Source organism: Notothenia coriiceps, unplaced genomic scaffold (assembly GCF_000735185.1).
Source record: "Notothenia coriiceps isolate Sejong01 unplaced genomic scaffold, NC01 NC01_scaffold00020081, whole genome shotgun sequence".
Taxonomy (NCBI): domain Eukaryota; kingdom Metazoa; phylum Chordata; class Actinopteri; order Perciformes; family Nototheniidae; genus Notothenia; species Notothenia coriiceps.
In genome coordinates, this window is record NW_011352782.1 from 554,430 (window position 1) to 561,457 (window position 7,028).

The following is a 7,028-nucleotide window of genomic DNA, read 5'->3' on the forward strand; positions in this document are numbered from 1 at the left end:
TTCCCAACTGCACCTTGTTGATGTATTCAGAGGACACAAAGACATGAGAGAGCAGGTTGCCATGGTGAAGGACAGAAAGGACCTGATGCTGGCTGAGATTGAGGAACTGAGAGCAGAAAGAGAGAGGAAGCAAAGTTGATGAGCAGGACCTTAGTTGATGTATGTGAGACTGTTTCACTTTCATATGATTCCTCTATCACCCAAATTAAAAATAGAAAAATATTGCTATTTATTTTTGTATGATATTTAGACTAACAGCTCTGCAGGTAACATAAAAGAGAAGAAACATTCATATGTTCACACATTTGATGAGTATTGTAGTCCACCTACATTTTAACATCAAAATGTTTACCAGTCCAAATTCTCCATTTCAATCTTTCCAAAAAAATAACAATACATGACATAGTCTTATACGTAAGAATACATCCCAAACACTATGACGGCACTACCTTCCTTTGGAAAAGTAGCTCTCTTGTTCATTTTTCCAGTTGTAATAAATAATTGAGCTATTTATTTGAGTGTTTTACTTGAGAAGATTCATGTTCTATGTTGAGCTGTTGTTAACAACATAATATGCAAGAATATGACCAATATATTTACATATTATCAGCTAGTGCACAAAGTGGCTCAACAACATAATCCTTCTCTTAATTGTTTTGGTCGTTAAACATTTTTTAAATTTTTTTTTTTAATCTGGAATGCCCAGTTAACTTTTGGTTTAGTTTATGACTTTATTGACACGTGGGCTAGTGCATAATGAATACAATTTCTCAAATAAATACGCATGAGTTAACCAGAGAACATTCCTCAACATTCATTCATTACACTTAAAATTAGAAATGAGCAAGTTTTAGCTAACTATCTAACCTAAACTTGAAGGCTAATTAGCTAACGTTAGTTCAGGTGTAACTTAGCTGTCTAGCAAAAGGCTAACGCTAGGTTAACAGCTATGGTTTACAGCGGATATCTGCAATAATACCTGAATCATGCCATCACAATATAACAAAAAAACAAAACAAAATAGTTACATTTTATGTGATTTTCCATACCGACTTCTATAACCCCATAAACCACAAACCATGGCAACAACAAGCCAGCCATGTGCATCACGTTTTTGTGTCCCCTGGAAACAGTGTATTGAAGGTATTGAACTACGTTTTTTGCGTCTTCATTTGTTGTGTCCATCTTCTTTTTCTTAATTTGCACTGGTTATCCTATATCCTATTCTATATATATCTAGGAATTTTTTGTTTTTTGTATTAGTATTTTCTAGAAGGCTACTACTAATAGCCTACTGTATAAGTGATAGGAGTATGTTAATAGCTATGTTTTCTTTCTGTTTTTAGGCATTGTTATCTCATTTCTGTTGATTCCATCTTATCTTATCTTGAACTTTCATACTGTACAGACAGAAGCAGCCTGTAAATTAAGCCTACACAAATCATTTAAAGGATAGAAACTGAAACCATATGCCACTGCCTGAGATTCATGTAGGATTTACTATTGAGTCAATGGCACTTGTAACATCACGACACTCACTGTTGTGGAATGATAATTGGCTTAATATAAGCCCAAAACAATTGCAACTACTAAAGCACTCTCCGGTGTCTTGGCTGTTCACAGACAGTATAAATGAATGGGGATCCTCACTTTAAATGTATGACCAGTCCTGCTTGTTGCCAAGAGGGACCATTCATAAACATGGAATGAAACAGCAGCATCAGCAGACTTTGAATCAAATATTGCAATGTCAATTTGGAATTCTCATTGACTGACAGCATTAATATATTTTTTTTTTATTTCAGACTCAGAATGTTGAGTAAGAGACAACATCTGGTGGTCAACTTTTAACAGACATTATAAAAGATCAACAACTCATCATGTGTATTTAAATACTTAAAGATCTTCTTGGTTGTACTGTGTCTTCCTTTTTTACTTCTAAAGCCAAAGGATATGGATGTAACTGATATTAAGTAGATCACATGGGGCTACAACCAGGAAGGATTTATGAGCACCAGCCTGTCAAAGGAGCTTTTTCCTTTGTGGCACCAAACCCTCAGTCTGCATAGAAAGCGCACGTGTTGTTGGACCTTGGGGCAGATGCTATTTCTGTGGACACTGCAGGCTAACCATTTGTCCAACAACACATTTTTAGGAGTTGACCCTGGCTTTGTTATGGTATTGACAGTTGCAGGTGAGTGGCCACCAATGCAAATATAATCTCTTGTTAATAATGACAAAGACAGTATCATATCACCATTCAGCAGAGCTGTCTATATATATTTAATGATTGACTGCCTGTTTTGGTCAACAGTGCACTGAGGAGCTGGAGGAGGCCACGTATATAAACCACTTTCTACTGTTCCATTAGTCAACACATCTGAATACATTGTAGAGTCTGTATGTATGTAAGACTAAATGAATATCCTTCCTTGCTACCTACAGGAAAAAGCTTGCCCAGCGTCTTCAGGATGCTGAGGAATCAGTAGCACTTGGTCTTGCCGGGACTTGAAGTTGCCAAGCCAACTCCCTATCGACTTCGCCACCACCGAAGAAGATGGAGGGGGGATCTGAATGAGATCTAGCTTCAGCTGAGTCATTCGAACAGGCAGGCTGCTGAGGCCCAGAAACAACTGAGGAATGTCCAGGGCCAGCTCAAGGTGAGATCTGTTTGATTGTTAAATGAAAAGAACATGTTTAAGAGTAAAAACGTTAACATTAATTCTTTATTTTTATGTTTTCAGGATGCCCAACTGCACCTTGATGATGCTATCAGAGGACAGGATGACATGAGAGAGCAGGTTGCCATGGTGGATCGCAGAAATGGCCTGATGGTGGCTGAGATTGAGGAGCTGAGAGCCGCTCTGGAGCAGACAGAGAGAGCACGCAAAATAGCTGAGCAGGAGTTGGTTGATGCCAGTGAGCGTGTTGGATTGCTTCATTCACAGGTGCCTTTTTCTTTTTTAAATCACAAGAAAAAAGTACAACTCCCACATGTCCAGGTTGAGAAAGGTTCAGCATTAGTTGGAGGAAGCTCAGGAGCGTGCTGACATCGCTGAGTCCCAGGTCAAGCTCAGAGTGAAGAGCCGGGATTCTGGGAAGGTCTCTTTTTCATTTTCTTTATGTCATTTAATAACCATACATATATTTAATATATATATATTTGTTTTGCATTCCAGTGTAAACTACACACACATGTTCAGTAACCAATAACCTCTGCAAATGAAAGGCAAGCCATATGGCTGACAATAATATATAGTCATAACTAGTTTTGTCATTCTGTAAATTATTTCAGTACTGATTCTCTCTCTCTTTTACTTTCAGGGACGTGACTCCGCTGAATGAGTTAAGACTCTTAGCTGAAGCATTTGATCCATGTGAGTCCCTGAGAATTTTCTTCTCTCAATCTTCAATAAATGTTAAACCAGTCACAAGTGTTGTTTTCTTTTTACTTCTTGTTTGTAATTTTCAACATGAAATATCTTACTTAGCACAGAAAACTCTTACAGGAAACTGTGTTAAACCCTGTGGGTCAAAACAAAGTCTTCACTGGTGACTTAGTGCTGATGCTGTTGTAGTTAATTTTACATGATTAAAAACTAGCATTAGTTATGCAAAATGTCACAAATAGGCCAAAGAAAGTTGTTTCACTAACCAAGTGCAAACATGAATTTAAATGTAGGTATATCTGTTTTTATTGAAGTTTTACAGAGCAATGGGTTTAATTCCAAACAACCTACCTCTCTCCTATGATAAGCGAGCTGCTTGTTTTTTCAATGACAATGCTTTTAATATGATAATACTGTTTGAGCCAAACAGTATTATCATATTAAAAGCATTATCATTGAAAAAACAAAGCAAAAAGTTCCCACTCAGACAACTGTGCTAGAAACAAGTAAACCATGTATATGTTTATGGAACATTGAACCAGCAAACAACAAAAAGAAAAGAAAAATGGCTCGACAAATAAGCTGTCCATAAAAAATAAACAAAATAAACTTGTATACTAATGCGACTGCTTCTAATAAGTGTGGGGATATTAACACTACAGATTTGATAAACATTGTTCATTTGATTATTTTCCAAACCATTTAACAAATTCCTACACTATATCATTTACAAGGTGGCTGACCTGACTATTTTTTATTGCCACCAACCTTTCTATCTTTCTTGCCACCTCCCTTTCCCTGCTCTGCCTTTTCCCTCCCTTTCGCTGGCTCCCCTTTACATTTCTGTCCTCCTCGAGCCATTCCCTTCTGCAGCTGAGCTCTGTGAGCCTTCTCAATCCGAGAGAAGCAGTTTTCCTCTGGACTCAAGGGGCTGGCCATGCTCCACTGTTCATGTGGGTTGGGAGATGAAGGCCTTGAGTGGGCTCTTCTGGGACTTGCATGGCATGAAGAGAAATGCTCGTACTGGACATCTTCTTTAGGGACAAGGTTTAAGTTGAAGGACAGGGATCTGCCAGGCGCTGGGCTCAGAGGGATCACAAGGTTGTCTCCAGGAGCTCCTAGAGTGAGGAAGACCTCTGGGAATGTGCACGGTTGGTCCATATTATTATGTACCTTTAACAGATGAGAGTCAAATAAGCATAGACGAAGACATGCATCTTTTATTCAGACAATAATCTTAACAATAGGCTAAAAATCTACAAGAGCTGTATCTTACCAACTCTGGTGTAAAGCTCATGGACACACTAACTGTCACCTGTAGGGGAAAAAATCATGTCATTCATTGTTTTGTATAAATTGGTACAGGAACTCTTATTTAGTCATATTTAAATGCATTGGTGGCCAACCACAATAACAGTTCAAATACTTTATAACTTGAAAGCGGCAAGATATCCAAGTATTTAACTAAACTGAAACCATTAACTGATGTAGGATACGGTCATTTATATTAAAAGTTCAACTGCAAGTTCAATTTCTTTACTTTCCAACAGTTTGGGATCCATAGGATTGGTAAATGCATGTAAACTATTGACGTCACCTCTGCTTATTACAAATCAAACATATTAATACATTTTTCTTCTCCGTGCAATAACTCCCAATAAAATCAAACACTGTTATAATCAAGGTTAATAATGTACCTGTCCTGGGGAATTTAGCTTCTTCTGACAAGCTGTCTCATGGGTAAATGAAGCAGATTTAGGTAGGGATCCGGGAGAATCGTATTCTGCATGAGCCATTTGATAGGTGGGTCTAGAAAAATCCTTCCTTGATGTTGTTTGTGTACTTTCAGCAACAATGATACGTGGAGAAGTCTAGCAGGAAAAAAATAAATAATAATAATTAAAAGGCAGTTGAGCTGTCAATTATCCTGCTATAAGCCCGCTGTGATGTATAAGGTGATAAGGGCCCTTATTGAGCAAATATTTCCATGTCAAATACCTTCTTATATTTTTTCACTTCTCTTAAGCACCTTTTCTTTACAAAAATAAAGATAGTGCAAATACTGTATATTCCATATCAACATTACATTTAGCAATACCTGAAAATGATATGTTTGTGCCTTCAATAATGTAAATGTTGTAACTTACTGGTCCATCCTTCGCATCGCTACTATTGTCTTTTCTTCCAGAATTTCGACTTTTCTCTGACAGGGGAGGAAGTGCAACACGCTGATCGTCTAGCCGATAACTCTGACAGGAAGTAATGACTTCAAAGAAGTCGCCCGCCTTTGCACCTGTTATGGAGAGACAGGAGTTATTTCAGTTACATTTCATAGAGGGTAAACACATGCTTGACCTTGCCCTGTGTGTTTTTCCTGACCTGAAGGGAGTCTATTTAAAGCTCTTCCATTGTGTGTGGGAGTGGCATGTGTGCTTCTGCTGGGCTGTAAAGAGCAACGCTGCTCTTCCATTCGTCCGCCTTGTGCATGACTCATCATTTTCAAGAACTGTTTCTGTTCAAATGGAGATGCCTCCTAAAAAACATTTAAAGAAAATCAATAAGTAGCAGAACAACTCACAAACACCTTAGACAATAAAGATCAGAAATCTGATCAGCCCAATTTCAGAGAGGTTTTTATATAAATGGATCAGGACAAAAAGAGAGAGAATCTTTTTTCTTAAGACTTTCAGAATCTCTTTACACAGAGGGGACACGTATTTATGTATAAAAGACATGAAAAAGTGGATTTTGATTCATAGGGGACCTTTAATGTTTTGCTTAATATCCATTTTTGATAGCAGAGTGTAAGGGCAAAGCTTTCAGCACTGTAATGGGCAACATGATGTCTCACCTTCTGATGTTCGAAACGGCTGAAGGACAAAGACCTTTTGAGAGTCAAATCAGATGTGCTTGAACTGGGATTATTTCCTTTTTGAGTAGATGGGGTTCCAATATTTAGGAAGGGTGCAGAACATCTCTGTCCATCCATCCTTGAGCCCTGTGGGAGGAATATCGGATTCATCATGTTAATGTTTGAGCAAAACACTTTGAAGCGCTGTTGAACATATTCTACATGTGCAAAAAAACATGTCAAGACTTTGTAGAACAACATTTAAAAAAAATGCCAACACATTTACACAATGGGCTTTATAACATATTATTTATGGGGCAAACCTGGGCTTTGGAGACCATGTAGCACAAGTGGCTGGCATCCCTCTCTTCAGCAGTTGATGTTGAGGTGGTACCTCCATTCTGTATCCCTAAAGAAGGAAGAGATGCTCGCTGGTCATCAAGCCTTCGGCCCTGAGCGTTGGACAGCAGGCTGAAGAGATTTTCCGAATTTGGACCTGGGATTAAAAAACAAGAGATGTTAGTTGTACATTCAAATAGGTAAACAAGAGCTTAACATGTAAGAGCAATGCAACTATATTATTGTAAAATTAAATGCAAGAATAAAAACAGCAAGACAAACATGTTTGTGCTCAAACCTTTTGGAACAGTGCTCTGACTGGCATTTCTATTGGGTGTGGACTTGGGAGTAGCATTTAAGACACATCGCTGTTCATCCATTCGCCCACGCTGGGAATTACCCATCAAGGAACAAAGATAGTTCTGTTCACCTGGAGTCAAGGCCTAGAT